Below are 19,225 nucleotides of genomic sequence, written 5' to 3'. Positions count from 1 at the left end.
CTAGTGGTTAGTGTATGAGTTTGTTCATGAGCTAGTAAACCCATGTACTTGATCTATTTTGAATTGCAAACAAGTGACAAGTACAACCTCTTTAAGATGACAAAGGGGGAGAGTTTAATACAAAGGGAGAGATTAGTACAAAGTTTGAACCTTAAGCACCCTTTGTGCTTTGTGTGACAGCTTGTAGCCCCTTTGTCCTTAGTATGTCATTGTTGGACCTTTGTGGTGATAGATGACAAAGGGGGAGAGAGACTGATTAAAGCTTCAGGATAGTTCATTTGCTTATCTTTGTACCTGAAGATATGTACTGCAGGCTGTCGTTTCTTGTTTTTGAGCTTCATTGATGTATCTTGGATTTGAGATAGATTGTATCATGTGAGAGATGAGACTCACTTATGCTTTATCTATGTATCTCTTGAGACATGATCTTTATTTATATTTAGTGGCTTGTGGACTTGAGAAAATGTGTAATGAGTGCTATGTGTGAATTAAGCTTCAGGATAGTTTTTCGCTTTTCTTTGTACCTGAAGATATGTACTGCAGGCTGTCGTTTCTTGTTTTTGAGCTTCATTGATGTATCTTGGATTTGAGATAGATTGTATCATGTGAGAGATGAGACTTACTTATGCTTTATCTATGTATCTCTTGAGACATGATCTTTATTTATATTTTAGTGGCTTGTGGACTTGAGAAAATGCGTAATGAGTGCTATGTGTGAATTACATGTGTTATATTTATTTTCATAAGGACTATGCATGCTAGAATGAAAATATTTGATGTGATGCCTTTATATTTATTCTTGTGTGATATATCTTGTCATATGTATCACGGTTTCACTTTGTCACACACACATGCACCCCACGGATGCAATAATTTAGGGGGAGTCTCCTATATGTTTTAGTATGTGCAATTGACATTTGAGGTCATTTTGTGAATTCTAATCATAAGCACATATTAAGGGGGAGCCTCTCATAAATCATTGAACCCAAAAGTTTAATTGTTTATATCATTTTGTAAGCTTTAATCAAATTGTCATCAATCACCAAAAAGGGGGAGATTGAAAGTGCATCTAGCCCTTTAGTGGGTTTTGGATGATTGAATGACAACGTGATTAAAGAACTAACCCATTTGGTAAGTGTGGACAGGTAATAGGTTATCTCACAGGTACTTAATGAAAGCCAACATGATGTGTTGTTGTATAAACAATCTAGTTCAAGCACAAGACAAATGCAAATGGAATTCATGCAAATGCTTGTTTATGGTGGGATTTCCATGTACTATGTGAAAAGCAAGCTCGTGAGTATTAGTTAATGAGACATGAGGGATTGCATATGGAATAGTCTCATATTTGAAGCTTGCTAAATTGAAATAAAAAAGGTAACAATACATATGAATGGATGATTCAACACAAGATGTGACTTAATGGCTTGAGATGGTGAAGATAGCAAGGAAAGGCTTCGAGGTACTAAGCAAGGGTGAAGGGCAAGCGACGGCTTGGTGGCCGAAGAACCTAGCTAGGGTGAAGAAGAAAGTACTTGCATTTAGTTGAGGTACTAATCAAGCTAAGATGGTCATATTGATATGAAGGATCAAATCTATATTGGACAAGTTGATTAAAGTGACTTGATGTATTTGGAGTTATTCATATTTGATGAATGGAATCAAGTCACGTGCTCAAGATGGCTATGCTCAAGTGACAAGATCAATATTGACATGTTGGCACCCTCACTTGATGAAGATTGAAAGACACGGCATCAATTTAAAGAAGATCATCTCAAAAGGTTTAATTTCGTTTTCTTTTGATCTTGAGTTAATAGGTATGCCGTACTATTAAGAGGGATGCAAGTTTAGGTGGTCTGAGGAAGATAGAGTGCTCAAGCATAATAATAAAATCAAAAGAGAGACACTCTAGCACTTCACGAGCACATAGAATAATTTTCTGTGACTGTCGGTGTCGGAAGTCCCGACGTAAGCCGAAACTCCCGATAGTCGGAAGTCATGACTCTTGCCGGAAGTGCTGACTCCCAGTCATAGCCTGCGCAGTGACTGTGGATGTCGGAAGTCCTGACGTGAGTCGGAACTCCCGACAGTCGGAAGTCCCAACCCAAGCTGGGAGTCCCGGCATCGATGATTCTTCTGACCTGTTGACTGTGCACGTCGGAAGTCCCGATGTTCGTCGGAAGTTCCGACCGTCGGAAGTCCCGATGTTCGTCGAAAGTTCCGACGTTGGCTGTCTCGGGTGGACTTTGACCTCGCATGAACAGTGTTTTCTTCATACGTCGGAAGTCCCGAGATCTGCGTCGGAACTCCCGACGTAGATCTGAATGGTTAGATTTTGCCTTGGAGTATATATACCCCCTTCTCCTTTCTAACCGTTGCCCACTCATTTTATTGCAACAAACACTCGGCCAAAACAGCTCCCAAGCATTCTAGGCTCGCCACTCTTCTCTCCTTTGCCTCCAACTTTCATAGTCCTAAAGGGTTTGAGTGATTGGAGAGTGGAATTGAGTGAGAAAAACACTTTGAGGCAAGCTTGAGACTTGATTTCTTCGTCAAGCCGGTTTGATTTGCATTTGTTACTCTGGGGATGTTCCCCTAGCCGGCGAGGCGTCGCCAAGAGCTTCCATCTTGTGGAAGAGCCTTGGGAAGTTTGTATTACCCTTGATTTCTAGTGAAGAAACTCAAGTGACCTTTGTGGTATCCTTGAGTGAGGCAAGGAGGTGGAAGAGACTCCGACCAAAGTGGTCACCTCAAACAACGAGGCAAGGAGCTCCTTTGTGGGGCTTGCCGAACCTCGGGATAAATTCTGTCTCCCGCGTGCTTGTTGTTGTTGTGATTTGCTCGAAATTACTTGTATTTGGTTGTCTCCCTCTCTCTAGCTATTTCTTAGGGTTTGGGACTCGATCCTACGGAGTGGTGGCTTATCAACGTCAAAGAGAGTGGACCCAACACCTTACTTACCACTAGGAAGTGGGTTTGTAAGGTCATCGGCATCACAAAGTTCATTTTAGCACTTGTAGTTCATTTCCCGAAGGGGTCGGAAGTGCTGATAGTTTGTGTTGGAAGTTCTGACCCAAACTGTCGGGACTTTCCGACATTAACTGACTAGTGCATTTTTGATTCAACTCTTTGGTTGCCGCGTTTGGCTCCCTAAATTTATCTAGTATCTTTTATACACTTTGTGGCTAACTTGTGAGGGGTTATATTACTCTGATTTGGAGTTTCCCATTTTGCGAAACTCCTATACTAATCGTTTCTGCTTTCTTCTTTTAAAGGTGTTGATTTTTCAAAAAACGCCTATTCACCCCCCTCTAGGCGACATCCTAGATCCTTTCAACTCTTGAGCTTGACATACTCATCATAGTCATTGCACTCAACCCACTTGCTTGCCTTTGCCACTAGATCCTTGCTCAATGCTCTCATCAATTAAATCATCACATGATGTAGCTATATCAATCTTAACAACATGGTTAGTGGCATCATGTGGCTCATTTGGTAAAAATTCTTGAGCAATAACAAGAGTATCATAATTGATCTTAAGAGTAGTGTATTCATCTTTTAGCATGTTGTGGCTAGTGACGAGCTCATTGTGCACCCACTCAAGTTTATCATGTTTATCTTTAAGCTTTCTTAGAAGATTTTAGCTCCTTGAGTTTGGATGATATAGCATCATTTGTTTATTTAAGCTCATCATTAGTCTTTTCCAATGTATCGCATTTTGCTAAGAGTGAACCATTTTTAGCGTCAAGCTTTTCATTTTTAGCTCTACTCTTTCTAATGATCTTAGTGTATTGTCTTAGTATTTTGACAAGATCATCATATGAAGGTGAATCATCATCATCGCTATCGCTATCACTATCATCATCACTAGCATGTTCATCATCACTACTATCATCATCATTTGATACCTTGCGTTCACCCTTGGCCATAAGGCATAGGTGTGTAGAGGATGATGGCGATGGTGGCGGTGAAGATGGAAGATCAATAGCAATGGCGGCCACCTTCTCATTATCACTATCATCATCGGATGATCCACTAGATGAATCAATGTCCGTGAGCCAATCACCGACGATGTAGGCCTTGCCACTCTTCTTCTTCTTGTAGAAGTCCCTCTTTTTGCCATCTCTTTTCTTGTATGGCTTGTTCTTTTTCTTCTCATCTTCATCTTCATTGCTTGAGTCATCTTTCTTGCCCTTGTTCTTGTTCTTGAACTTGTCTTTCTTGGGCTTTGTGCATTGATGAGCTAGATAGCCAAGCTCGCCACAATTGTAGCAATCCATCTCGGAGATTGGCTTTCTTCTTGAGCTAGTGAAGAACTTCTTCTTCTTGCCGTCAAACTTGATGCCACTCTTGTTAAGCTTCTTTAGCATCTTGGTGGCTTTCCTCACCATGAGAGCAAGATTTTCATCTTCACCTTCTTCATCACTTGAGCTCTCATACTCAAGTCTTGCTTTGCCCTTATCTTGGCTAGCTTTGAATGCTATGTCCTTCTCTTTCTTCTTGGTAGAGGATGAGCCATCTTGTGGCGTGATGTGCATGTACATCTTATGAGCATTGATCTTTTCCAAGATTTGTGTCGGTGTAGCGGCAGAAAGATCACCTTGATGTAGCACGGTCACAATATGCCCATATTTTTCAATGGGGAGGACACTCAAGATCTTTCTCACAACATCGGATGGTGACATTTGAGTAAGTCCAAACCCATTGACTTCCTCTACAAGAACATTAAACGTGAATATATTTCATTAGCACATTCTTTGGGAAGCATCTCAAAAGAATTTAACTTTTTAATTACAAGATGATAGCGTTCCTCACACTCACTCTTAGTTCCCTCATGGAGCGCACAAACGTCCGATCATAGAGCATGGGCGTCTTTGTGGTTCCTTACACGGTTGAACACATCTTTGCAAAGGCCTCTAAAGACGGTGTTTCGAGCCTTTGCATTCCATTTTTCATAATTAACCTCATCGCCTTGTAGGTTAGTAGCATCCCGAGGTTTTGGGAAGCCTTGTGAGGCGGCTCTAAGTATACCAACATCTAGAGCTTCTAAGTACGCCTCCATTCAGATTTTCAATAAGGAAAGTCATCTCCCTCAAAGATAGGAGGAGGTCCATCCCCGTGAGACATCTTGCTCTAAGCGATTAAGCTTAAAAATGTGAGCACGAGGCTCTGATACCAATTGAAAGGATCAAGATGCCCAAGAGGGGGGGGGGGGGTGAATTGGGCTAATTCTAAATTTTCTTGCAATAACCAAATCCTATGGTTAGCCCAATTAACCCCTTGTGCCTAGAAAAGTGTTTCTATTGATCTAACGCACAACGGACTTGCAACCTATGTTCCAAACTTACTCTAGCATGGCAATTCTATGAATGTAAAAACAAGTATTGAATTGCTCAAAGTAAATAAAGAGAGAGGAACACGGCGATGTTTTGCCGAGGTATCGGAGAGTCGCCACTCTCCACTAGTCCTAGTTGGAGCACCCGCGCAAGGGTGTAGCTCCCCCTTGATCCACGCAAGGATCAAGTGCTCTCTACGGGTTGATTCTTCGACACTTCGTCGCGACGAATCACCCAAAGCCGCTCACAACTTGAGTTGGGTCACCCACAAGCTCTGCCGGGTGATCACCAAACTCCCAATCACTACCAAGCTGTCTAGGTGATGGTGATCACCAAGAGTAACAAGCACGAACTCTCACTTGACCACGTGAAGCCTAATGAGAAGATGGATGCACGCTTTGCTACTCTTGATTCACTAGTGAGGCTACTCTCTTGGATTCTCAAATCTCAAACACCTCACTAGGACCTTGCTCTTCTTGGCACTCATAAACGTGTTTCTCAGCTGTTGGAATGAGCAAAAGTAACTCCACACACGAGTGGAGCTTCTATTTATAAGGCAGCTTGAAAAACGAATCGTTATGTGCCTCTGCGGGGTGACCGGACGCTCCGGTCAGTTCAACCCGCAAACCAGTGATAATGTGTTGACCGGACGCTGGCAGCGTCCGATCCTCACTGACCGGACGTGTCCGGTCGCATTAAACCCTCACTGGATGCTTACTGTACTCGACCGGACGCTGAACCCTCAGGGTCCGGTCAGTACTGACCGGACACGTCCGGTCGCAGATTTCCTTCTCTGGAACCTTACTGGAGTCGACCGGACGCTGCCTCTCAGCGTCCGGTCACTTGACCGTTCCAGCGTCCGGTCGCACCGAACGCTGTCTCCTTGATCAAATGAACTGACCAGACCCTGCGGCCAGCGTCCGGTCGCACCGGAGCCAGCGTCCGGTTAGCATTTAACCCTCCATTCACTTTCAACTTTCGAACATATGTAAATGAAGTTTGCTCTATAGGATCTTAGGCATTCGTAGGAGCTACCTAGTGCTAGTTTCAACAAGTGTGCACCACACCTAACTCATCGTTGTTCTTCTACAGCTTACACCGGTTCGAGTGAACTGCAGCTGCCTTTGACGCCTGTAGATATCATGGTGGTGGATTTCTGATGGATTTACTGGTAGTCATGGAACTGAATAATGTTGCTAGAAAGTATCGCTACTTCAACAAATTAGTCATGTTTGCAGAACTGGTGACGCCCCTGTGTACTTTTCGGAAAGTTATCATACTCCTGTTTCAAGTTTCGGACAGAAAAATAAAACAAAGCCCAGTTTCTAATTCATAAGGATACTTGATTGAAACATGACCTGACCAAATTTTGTGACAACAATCAGAATCGCTTTGCCAATGCCACAGTAAGTTACAGCTCAGATACAATACATAGGATCTGCGAATGCCGCCACACAATGAAAATATGTCACTCAAACAGCTCATCTAGCTGCCCGCTTGGTTCTCACAGGACTGACCCGGTTACCCCATACAAAACATTCTAACACATTTACAAGACGGAACAGCGCATGGTCTCTGGTAGCCAGGTTCTTACAAGGACAATGCAAAAATAATCCAGCAACAAACACACTGTTGTCAGGGCATGAGGCCATCTTTTTGGTGATGTAAGGTATAAACTAAAATGAAAAATGGCATGTGAGTGAAAGCCTCATGAGTTAGGTTTTAAGGCCAAGTTCGCGGCGCTTGGCTGTCCCACTTTCTTCATGGAAGCCTTCAGGTCTTCCCTGGATTTGGTGACCCTGGATTTAGTAGCTGATCCAGTCTTTGAAGCGCTCTTTGGAGAACATTGTGCCTTGCTGCTAACATCTTTGGAGTTCCCAATGCTGTGACAATACAACCGGCAGCATACTGCACTGCCATTTCCTCCCTCTGGTGTGTGAGGGGTGTCACTGCAGCTCTTTCTCCATGTCAACTTTGGTGACTTGGCATGAGTTGGAGGCACCTGCAAAAGAAAAGGCAAAAAATAAATAAAAAATAAAATGAAGGCTCGCACTAGTACATGCTAAAAGCAGGCAGGCTTATACAGCTTTCCATTAATTTAATCAACAGGTTACAAGTATAAATTAATGTAAGAAACCTATTTTTAAACTGATTGTATATACAATTTATGCCCCTTTTTGATATAGACTAGGTCCGATCTTCCGAAAGATATGATAGCATCGATTGGTGGAGACTCGACGTTCACAATCTAGGCTTCGAACCAAGACTGATTCGGACCCCCGCAACCGTTACACCACTGCTCCGTTGGTTATTAACCACGCGAACGCGATTGACCTCGTCGAGAAGGCTTTCCTGCAAGCGAATCGAGGACACAAGCAAGAACGGGATGAACGCAATCTGAAATTACAAATAAATATGAGGCTTATGATAACGAGAAAGAGTTCAAGTCTTTATTCGAAAGGACTAATCGCTACAGGCGAACAAGATTAAGAACTGGGGCCCTGGTTCACAGCAAGCGGCCTTGGCGGCGACAGTTGCAGCAAAACGACGTCTGTTTCACGAGGAAATTAAGAACTAAACAAAACCCAAACCATAAGGAGAGCGACAACTACTATTTATAGAGTCTTGGGTGTCACCCCCCTGGACGTGCCCCCTAATGAGCCCAAACAGGATACACGGTCCAACGGACCAAAAGACGGTGTCGCAGCACCCTGACAGATTCTGGATGCTGACTTGTTTCGACGATTCCCGTTGATTCCGAATGTATTTTGACATGAAACCACTTGTATTGGCTTCCTTATCAAATTAGCTTTCCAACCATATATGGATCGTCGAAAACGGAGTCCGGATGCATCCTGGGTGACCAGTTTAAGGCAGACTGATCCTGGAGCCCGAGCCGGGCTCGAACTTGAGTTGGACTGAGCTTGTACCATGAAAAAGATAAATTGGACGCCCATGCTGGACCTCCTCCTCTACTTGGCTTGTATGCGACGAAGTAGTGATGTCCTCATCATTCTCCCTTTCTTGAATTGAAGTCGTCCTCGACTGAAGTAGATCGTCTCCTCCATTGGATGACAGCAACGATGGTTCCGGAAGAAGACGTTCATCTTGGCGCCCCATCCATCGCAAAGGCGGCTGCCATGGTGGCTTCCTTGTTGGGAATTCATCATCCTTCTCCTGCAAAAGGTTAGTACCAACAAGAGGCATAGCACTAGGAGTAGGACCAAGTGAACATATAGGCGATGTATAAGTTAGAGCATAACATGGTTCATCATAAACAACAAGAACATATTTTAGAGCAAATAAAACTTCTTTCATGTTACTTGAAGGTTCATTTAATGGTTTGATAGAGTCGTTATCAAGGCCTTTCTTTTTCTTTTCAGCAAGTTTCTTTTCATATTACACAATTTCAGCAGGTGTTAAAGGAAGTAAGGCAATGGTCTTTCCTTTAAACATAAACGTATATCTATTTTGCCTACCATGATGTATAATATTATTATCATATTACCAAAGACGGCCTAACAAAAATGAACAAGCTTGCATAGGCACGACATCAAAATCAGCATAATCATGGTATGACCTGATAGAAAAATACACACGAGCAAATTGTGTTACTTTTGCCTTACCACTATTATTGAACCACTGAACATGGTATGAATGTGGAAGATCATGTGTAGATAAATCAAGAGTCTTGACAAGCTCAGAACTTACCAAGTTATTGCTGCTTCCTCCATCAATTATAGCATGAACACGGAAATTATTAACAATGAGGAACATTTGAAACAAATTATGGCGTTGTAGCTTGTCTACTGGCTCAACTTGTGTACTCAAAACACGCTGAACAAGGATTGATTTGTAGTCTGCAGTGCATGCCACACTATCAATTACCTTATTAGGATCTTCAGCACTATCCGCAAATTTATCTGCATAAAGATCAGTTGCAAGTGCAAATTCATTCTCTTCATCACTAGCACTAGCATACCCACCATCATCAGTAGCAATATATGAGCGTTTGCTAGGGCATTCTTTAGCAATATGTCCCATGCCCTTGCAGCGGTGGCACACAACTTTATAAGAGCTGCTAGAGGAATGTGTAGCAGATCCACTGGAAGGTGTGATAGGAGAACTCTTCTTTACAAACGCTGGTGGTGTCTGCACATTAGAAAATTTACTCACCTCAGTTGGACGTGAAGGAATGGTTGGAGTCGCGGATGGAGTCGTGGATCGCCTAGGTTGTCGTCCCTATACTTCCCTTTCAGCTTTAATAGTATAATGGTATAATTGGGAAAATTTAGTCCATTCTTTATAGTCAAGAACATCCTGTATTTCATGACGCAAACCTCCAAAAAATCTAGAACACTTATCCATATCATCCTCTTGTATGTTACTACGTGCTAGACCAATTAAAAGCTCCTGATATTATTCCTCAACAGTTTTACTACCTTGATTTAAACGTTGCAGTTTTAATCGCAGATCACGCTGATAGTATGGAGGAACAAATCTCGATTTCATTCGTTGTTTAAGTACAGTCTAGGTTTGAGGTATTTGAGCATTAGCATTATCATTACTGTAAATATCATTCCATCAGAAAAGAACAAAACTAGTAAACTCACTAGTAACAAGTCTAACTCTATATTCTTCAGGTACTTGATGAGAGCTAAATTTTTAATATACAGCCATCTCCCAATCTAAATATGCTTCAGGATCAGCAGAACCAGAAAAAGGAGGTATCTTAAACTTGGTTTTAGAGAAAGGATCATTATTACCTTGGTTGTTACCTCCCATACCGCATCGGTTAAAGTTCAACCGATTACGGTTACGTGCATCCTCAGCACGTCGTTGAGCTTCGGCTTCAGCCTCTGCGTCGCCATCGTCCTCCTCAGAGAGATCATCATCATCATCTTTAGGACGTGGTTCAGGATGTCGTTGTTCAACATCTTCAATCCTCTTGGCCAAATTGGTGATTTGTTGAAGGATCTCATTGAACTTATCATCAAGAACGACACAAAGCTCATTCTTAGAAACACAGTCATTAAAATCTGTAGGTGCGTCCTCGTTTCCTTGGCCGCTGCCTCCGGCTTTTCCTGACATGGTTAGTAGAAAGGAAAAGACAACACAAATAGTATTATCCCTACCAACTACTTAGGTTGTGGACAAGAAAAAATAAGGCACTCAACTCTGAAACGTCTTACCATGGTCTTATAAGTGTTCTTACCAAAGAAACAGGCGGTGCAATCGATCGGTGACTGTGATACCGTTGTAGCTTGAGTGTAATAGTTGCAAGGCGAACCTGTACTTGGTTAGAAGAAAATGGAGCTTAGACAGGCACAATATAGTAGCAAAGAATAGCAAAATTCACAACTAAATAGCAAAGCTGAATAAGTATCCCAAGTACTTGTCTTAGTTGTTGGCCTACTCACGTTCCAAGTACCAGATGTATCAAGTGATGTGAACAGCAAGAATATGATTAGGAACAAGGCAGAAATCAGCACACGCAAACACAGCTCAAATGACGCTCTCTATGTGCTCCTCTAGATATTGTTCCACTTTTGCCCCTCTCTTTTTTCTATTTTTGGGCTGTCGTTGTTTTTTTGAGAAATTTCAACTTTTTCTTTTTCTTTTTTTTGATATTTTTTCTTCACTTAGGAGCACAAAAGAAGTTACCACAGAAAATATGAGCTTAAACAAGTGAAAGACGTGGCCTGTGGAATTTCCAGAAGACGTGCTCGAAATCGACAAAAACCTTGTGACCACGAAAAGAGGATCTTGTGACTACTTTTTGACCAAAATAAAAATCTCCGACCCCGGCAAAGCCGCAGATGGATTGATCCGAATTTTTTTTCTGATCGATTTTGATATATGGAACGTCAAAATCCGAGTTCGTATGCGAAAACTAGACCAGTTTTACGAACGCACTCCGAATTAGAGGACAAAACAGGAACAATGCGCCCAAAATTAGTCACGACAGCAAGGATTTGATGGAAACAGTGAAGACAAGTGTAACAAATAAGATGGCGTGGACTAGGGTTTGATGAGTACAAAGGAATCATAGCAAGACTTGAAGGTGTTCACGGATTATGATGAAAAACAAAGGGAAAAAATATAAATTGGACTAAAAAACGATCTAAAATCAGCAACCAGAACTTGACCTAGGGCACAAACCCAACAACGCGAAACAGAGATGAAATTGCACGGCACAATGAGGCTATAGGACAGGAAATATGTGGCGGTGTATTTTTTTTTTGCTTCTTGTGGATTATAGGTAATGCAAAAACAGTAACAATCTAGAGAGGAAAACCAAGTTATACCTAACAGGCAACAAGGTCTCTGATATCACTTGATGTAGACTAGGCCCGATCTTTCGAAAGGTATGATAGCATCGATTGGTGGAGACTCGACATTCACAATCTAGGCTTCGAACAAGACTGATTCGGAGCCCCGCAACCATTACACCACTGCTCCGTTGGTTATCAACCACGCGAACACAATTGACCTCGCCGAGAAGACTTTCCTGCAAGCGAATCGAGGACACAAGCAAGAACGGGATGAACGCAATCTGAAATTGCAAATAAATATGAGGCTTATAATAACGAGAATGAGTTCAAGTCTTTATTCGAAAGGACTAATCACCACAAGCAAACAAGATCAAGAACTGGGGCCCTGATTCACAGCAAGCGGCCTTGGCGGCGACAGTTGCAGCAAAACGACGTCTGTTTCACGAGGAAATCAAGAACTAAACAAAACCTAAACCCTACGGAGAGCGACGACTGCTATTTATAGAGTCTTGAACGTCACCCCCCTTAGACGCGCCCCCTAATGGGCCCAAACACGATACACGGTCCAACGGACCAAAAGACGGTGTCGCAGCACCCTGGCAGATTTTGGACGCTGACTTGTTTCGATAATTTCTGTTGATTCCGAAGATCTTTTGACGTGAAACCAATTGGATTAGCTTCCTTATCAAATTAGCTTTCCAACCATATGTGGATCATCGAAAATAGAGTCCGGATGCGTCCTGGGTGGCCAGTTTAAGTCAGACTGGTCCTAGAACCCGAGCCGGACTCTAACTTAAGTTGGACTGGGCTTCCACCTTGAAAAAGATGAATTGGACGCCCATGCTAGACCTCCTCCTCCACTTGGCTTGTATGCGACGAAGTAGTGATGTCCTCATCACTTTTGGTGATTTATGTCATTATTGGAGTAGGAACATTACAAGTTTGTTCAGTGAGAAATTTTTTACTTTTCTTCTAACCATGTCGATGATGAAAACGGCAATCATTTGTTTTGCAAGAATCAAATGCAAAGAGACAATTATGTGTCCAGAAAATTGAAATTTTCAATTATGGCCAGACACAAGGACAATAATGTCATATGCATTTGGAAACCCAGGAATCATGTTGTTTCAAGCATATTTTCCTTGCACAAAATATCAAGATACTATATGTTAATGTGAGGTATATAAAAGAATCAGGAACACAAAGGAACAAAATTGGATAAGGATCCCCCTAACCTTGACTTTAGTGTCATGGCACCCAAAGAAAAGCAACATATACAAAGTAAAAACACAAAACTGGAGCTATTAATGCAGCACCAGAGAAATGAATATGAAATTATGAAGAAAATCTAAGGAATTGATGCAGCAGAATAACTTATGAATCTAATTTAAGACCAATTGAACAATGAAAAAAGTGAATTGATTAAAATAACATAGCAGACAACACGAAATACATTACCTTCTTAAGTTCAACCTTTGGTGGGGGTCCCTCTTGGTAGAAGCTTGGCATGGGTTTTGCTCGGACGACCATGTTCTTCCTCAGTTGTCTTAGAGCTTCTTCTTCCTCTTCCTAGAAAAAAAAAAGAAAAGGACAAGAAAGAGAAATAACGGCAATTTTAGTTAACCCAAAAAGATTAATAAAAAAGAGGATCATAAAGCCGGCTTGGTAAGGAGGAGTTTCGTCGTCTTGGTGGGCAGATAACAAAGCATTTTCATAAGTTAGACTATTGATAAAAACGTGAAAGTGTAATGATGTTTACAAGAGGCATCAAATATGCACGTACAAATGACATGGCAGAAGCATAATTAGCGCAATCAAGTGAGGTCTATGTGCAGTAACAATATACTAAGAGTAAGCAGGCTTCAGATACAAGCATCCTCAACATTTCTAATGCCAGTACCTAAAGTTATCAGGCATATAGCTTTTCCCAATAAAAATATCAGATTTTATGGGACAAAATATTCATTATAAAGAAAAATCAATTCATGTACACAAGAAACAACTACAATTTCACAAGCTTAAAGTTTAGTACATGTGTTTATACAAGAAAAGGCTTAACCAATTTAACTATATTGATTGGACAAAGAAGCAACGTGCAAAACCTCGTATAGTTGCTATTATAGCACACAAGAATGCAAATGGACAAGAAGATGGATAAACCTTCAGAAAAGTTCATTTCTAGGCTTCAAGCATATCCTAACTTGTCTTGTTTCTTGCATTTTACCGCACTAACCAAGCAAGATGGAAATAATAAAAATTGCTGTACTGGTCGTTTTCAAAACCTCGAACAGATAGTATTTCAGTAAAGTCAGAGACAAGACACAACTCATATAAAAAACTAAGCTCAATGAAGTTCAAAATATTTATACCACAAAATGTGGAGGAAAAAGGGTAGGTTAAACAAAGTTACTCCAAAATTCTAATTCCAGTGCTTATAAGAATGCATATAGTTTCCAATGTATTAGGAATAATAATTTTGCAAAAATGGGTGCTCTTCACGACGCCACAAAACAAAACAGACACCAATATTCAGGCAATACCATAAAATAAACAGTAGCAGACTTACCCTCTTTCTAGCCTCTGCTTGGAGTTTCTCCTCTTCCAAAGCCTTGTGCTTTTCTTCTAATTTTATGTAAAACTGAAGAATCAACAAAGTTTTGATTACTCAACTGACTCTTTAAAGCCAAACGGCAATCATGATATTGCACCACAAAATTAGATGTACCTCTCCTGTCTTCTCAGCACGATTAGCACAGACGAATGTAGGTGCAACAGCAACAGTTGTCTTTGTTTTTCCAGCTCTTCTGAAGTTACAGTTCTATACACAGCTCAGGAATTGGGGAATACAAATGAAGCAATCTTTTTTACTAACAATCAGTTATAAAGGCATAGAAAAACGTTCGTCCAAAGTTCATATGCATAAAAATATTAAAGAAAAAAGAGACACTAAACAGACAGAACAATAAGATCCACAGGAGAATTCAACGTGATCCATATTCGAAAAGAAAAAAGGATACGAAGAAGTGACAGAATATGAGTCCTCATCTTGACTGTGAGAAGTATTGTCAGATTGGAGAGGCTTCCTGGGTGTGACTGATGGACTCTGCAAATCCACAAACAGTACAAAGTTTGTCACTAAAGTTGCCTACTTTCATGTTCAAAAGTTAATTTGGAAGCATAAGGCAAATAGAAGACTGTCTGAGAAACAAAGAGAAGTAGATGAAGCCCATAGGGTACAGTTCAAAGGAGGGTACAGATGACTACCAAACCTTCTTTGTCATGCTTCTTGGTCAGGAGCTACTTTTATCCAAATGTTTTTCACCGCTGCTGGTGGGATGAGGAATTGGAACACAACTTCCTGCTCCAGATGTTCTTCTTTCAGGTGCAACAGTGCATGGTTCAGGGACAGTATGGCTAGACCCTTGTGTTAGACATACACCTTGCTGTCTAGCTACTGCAGGCTTTGCTGGTGAATTGCTGACAGAAGACTCCTGCTCATGAATCAGCTTGAGCAGGTCTGGGTTTACAGACACATCTTCCTGGCCGTTGCTGTCCATATGTGAGTTCATAGCATAAGGGTTCTCGTGCCTTCCTCTGAAGAATCTTCATCATGGCTGCCACTCACAACTTCCTCATGATCAGCATTTCGTTAGGTGGACATATAACTACACAATCTGATTCTTCAGTAAACATATCAACAACTTCTTTCCCCATTGCACTGCATTTTTTTATAAAAAAAACATATATAAATATTTGTGTACTGCAGAATCAGATGGAGCCTTGAAGAGCCTTACATATCAAATCATAAAGAATAATAGAACAATAATAGAGTCAAAAAGGACAATAACATGGCGCTCCCATCAATTGTTTCTAGGGTCACCAAGAAAAGAACAACTAATTAACTCTTGTATTAGCACATGAGCAGGACTTTTTTCCCTGGGTAATGGTGGCAGCTTGTGCTTCCACTCCAGAGAAGCAAGCTGCCTTTTCCAAATCAGAAATTTCAGCTCTAAAGAGCAAGCTTTGAGCCACTAAAAAATAAAGAAAATCATCCAAAAATGGAGAGACCAAAACAAACTGTTAACAGGCTAAGAAACTGCTCAACATTGAATGAACCTTGTCGCATTAGTGTATGACCCACTAAACTGTCCAATTTCCAGGTAAGTTTAGACTCGTAATGTTTGAGGAGAAATCTTTTTAGGAGACAGAATCGCAATGTTAGAGTCAAATACACAAATGATGCCTTAGTTAGCATCTTAGAAACATAGGCAACAAGTCAGTGTAGATCATTTGTGTTACACCCTGAAAATTTTCATTTTCTAAAATAGCCAAATTGATTTATTTAAGCAATTTTTGTGAGCATTGAACCTAGGAAAATAATAGTTTTTATGGAATTAAAATCAATTATAAGGTTAGTAACCTCTTGATGCATACATGCTGCTGCATATTCATTTTTGGGATGATTGGTTTGACCAAATTTGAAAACAAGAATTCAAATCCATTCGAAAAATACTTTTGAAAAACTCTAAAAATAAAAAGAAAAATGATTTCTTCCTTTCTCTCCATCCCTTCCTCACTTCCGGCCCAATTGGCCTTTTTCATTCCCGCGGCCCCGCTCGCCCTCCCCCTCTTCCCTTCTTGGGCCGGCCCCAGCCGAGCCGAGCTGCTTCCTCAGCCGCAGCCCCAGCATCGCCAGCAACTGCCGCCGCGCCCTTCCCTCTCCGCAGCCGCTGACGAACTGGGCCCGCGCGTCAGCGCCGTCTCCCTCCTCCCGCAACCGCCGCGCCAGTCCAAGCCGCAACCGCCGCCCGCTCCTGGCGTCGTGGGCGCGTCGCCCCGCTCCCCGGCCTCATTTAAAGGTGCCAACCCCCCGCGCGCACCCCTGCTGCCTCCCTGCTCTCTTCTTCGTGTTCGCCAGGCGCCGAGGAAGCCACAAACAACCGCCGCAGCGCGCGCCGGGATCCGCCGTCCGCCTCCGCGTGGTCCGCCGTCTCCGAGCCACCGTCGACCCCGTTTTTCCCCGCTGTGAGCTTCGCTGTTCTCCCCTCTCTCTCCCCGTGCAGTTTATTTCTTGTTTCATGGCTTCTAGTGCCCGTTTCATGGCGACCGCCGCCTCGGCCGCGTCCTCCGGCCGCCGTGTCGGCCTGGCTGAGTTCTCCTGCTCCCCCTCTTTCTCTCGGTGCCCTCGGTTCTTCGAACCGTGGCCCGTGGGCCGAGTTCGCGCGTGCCGGTGACCACCTCGCCGTCAGCCATGGCTAAGCCACCACGGCTGCACTGTTCCCCGCCGGCCTCCCTTTCTCTCTCTTCCCCTCTCTAATCCGCGCCGTCCGTTCTTGATCCAACAGCCACCAATGGCCGATACCCTTTCGCCCTGGCAGTTTTGCTTAAGAGACCCTGAGTTTTTCTAAGTCCTACCCGCAGTCCAAAGCACGTTTCCAGAGTACGCTTTCTTGATTTGAAGACGTTAAAGTATACTGTTTTTAGTTCAAAATACGTTTTCAGTATTTACAGAAATGCCACTAGATTTGTTTTGCTCATAAAAACTTCGTTTTAGCTCCGAATTGACCCGTTCAAATTGCGTTAGCTTCGTAATTTCATAATCTACGTGTTAGTACCACTGTTAATCAAGTTTGCAACTTTTAAATTTCATGGTTAGGTTTAATTAAATAAAGTGCTATAGGAAACCTCGTTTAATTCATAACTTTCGCGTTTTAGCTCCGATTTTCGTGAACTTCGCGTTGACGTGATCGTAGCGAGACGTAGATTCTTTTTATAAACATTTTATCTTGTTTTCTATACTGTTGGTGTATTGTTCTAACTGTAGGATTGTTTGCTTTGCATGAATGTTCCTGAAATGTTGTATGTTGCCGTGTTGGTCGTGTTCAGACGGTGAGGAGAACGTTAGAGACCAAGAGTTCTTCGACGACCAGCAGGAGTTTGCTAACCAAGGTAAGTATAGCATGGGCCTACCTTGATGTCCTATTCACTTTAATCATTCACTCATGTGCATGTGTCTAAATTTGATAACCTTAAGGACATCTTAGTTATTTGATGACATGTTCCCTTGACTCCTTTGGGTTAATTACATATGGGTAGATTGCTAGTGCTCTAACTAAACATGGTCTATACAATGGTTAATGGTTCTATGGGACTAAAGGTAAAACATATTTTATAACAACTGATCCATAGGGCGAAGGAGCAAATGACTTTCGATCATGTTGCTCTCGGCCCTTCATAAGGACTTATCTGTCGGCAAAGCTGAGACTGACAGTGCAACCGTGAGAGTCATATGGCTCTGACTTTAGCTCAATAATAGGACATTTTCTAGCTTGTTAGAGGTTACCTTTATGGCGCAAAAGAGGCTTGCCACGTTGGGTATAGGGCTGCCTCTGTTCCTATGTGTATAGTCACGATGGATATGTGCCATAGGAAAGGGGGTTCCTACATCTGCCTGCCGAGGAAACCTAGCGGCCCTAACCTGTTAGAGAAACCTATGAAATGGCTTCATAGTGTACCCTGCCCGCTCACCTTGGCAGTGACATGGGAGTAATTAACCCGGGCATATGGGAATCACGACTCGCGGTAAATGTGCACCACCTCTGCAGAGGGTTACAAACTGTTATAACAGCCGTGCTCACGGTCACGAGCGGTCCGAAAAACTCACAGAATAATTGGTTACTCATTGTGGTTCATTTATGATGGTATACGATGATAATATGATGCAAATGATTCTGATATCTGCTTATGTGGGATTAAATGGGAGCTTAAGCATAACTTGATAATAAAATCTTGACTTACTAAAAATGCTAACTGCAATAAACCAGTGTCATCCTTTTTGAGCTACATAACCCCATGTTATTTTGTTAAGTACGGGAAATACTTACGCTTGTTTACTTTCTATATTTGGATAAAAATCCCGGATGAGTAACAGATGACAACGGGTTTCCTAAGGATTATTAGGCTTGTGGTCAACCAGTTGACCTTCCCTGTGATGGAGTTCCACGAGAGAGTTACCATTTTATTTTCTGCTGTGTGGTGTAAGACTATGTGGTGTTATTAATTGTGATGTAAGATACACTGTGATGATACTTCTTATAATTTGTCAACTTGTGTGTGTGACTGATCCCTGGGTACACATGAGTTTAGTGCATTCAATTTTATCCTTAAAATTGGGTGTGACAATTTGCAAAATGAAATGAGGAGGTACATAGAAATGGCATACGCATGCAGGCAAAACTCCATAAAAAAGAAAGTGACCAAACCAGAGTAGAACGAACACATTTCTATCTGTTGGGCGTGAGTGCGTGTGTGTGGTGTGTGTGGTGTTTGTGGGGTTGTTTGGGCTCTTGCCCTTTTCTCTTCTTAATATAATGAAGCGTAGCTCTCCTGCGTTTTCAAGAAAAAAAAGTAGAATAAATAACTGAACAAATTCCTATATTATTAAAAAGGGGGATTTTATCTGCTACTTTTGCAAGGGTTGTAAGGGAAGTACAGCTCTAATAAAACAGAATACTAGCTCATCAGTTGCTGTAAGGAATGAGACAGCCTACCTGATGTTTTCGACACTTTCCAGCAGGAAAACATACCCTTGATTCTCCCCATTGTCTGAGAAGG

At 42.0% G+C, this 19,225-nt stretch overlaps 1 pseudogene; it reads right to left on the bottom strand.

Annotated features, from left to right (window-relative positions):
* Positions 1–7,109: 7,109 nt before the first annotated feature.
* On the bottom strand, positions 7,110–15,325 carry LOC136531649 (protein WVD2-like 2; annotated as a pseudogene).
* Between the last annotated feature and the right edge of the window lie 3,900 nt (positions 15,326–19,225).

This window comes from Miscanthus floridulus, unplaced genomic scaffold (assembly GCF_019320115.1).
Source record: "Miscanthus floridulus cultivar M001 unplaced genomic scaffold, ASM1932011v1 fs_404_1_2, whole genome shotgun sequence".
NCBI classification, from domain to species: domain Eukaryota; kingdom Viridiplantae; phylum Streptophyta; class Magnoliopsida; order Poales; family Poaceae; genus Miscanthus; species Miscanthus floridulus.
This window is presented reverse-complemented; position numbering and strand designations above follow the sequence as displayed.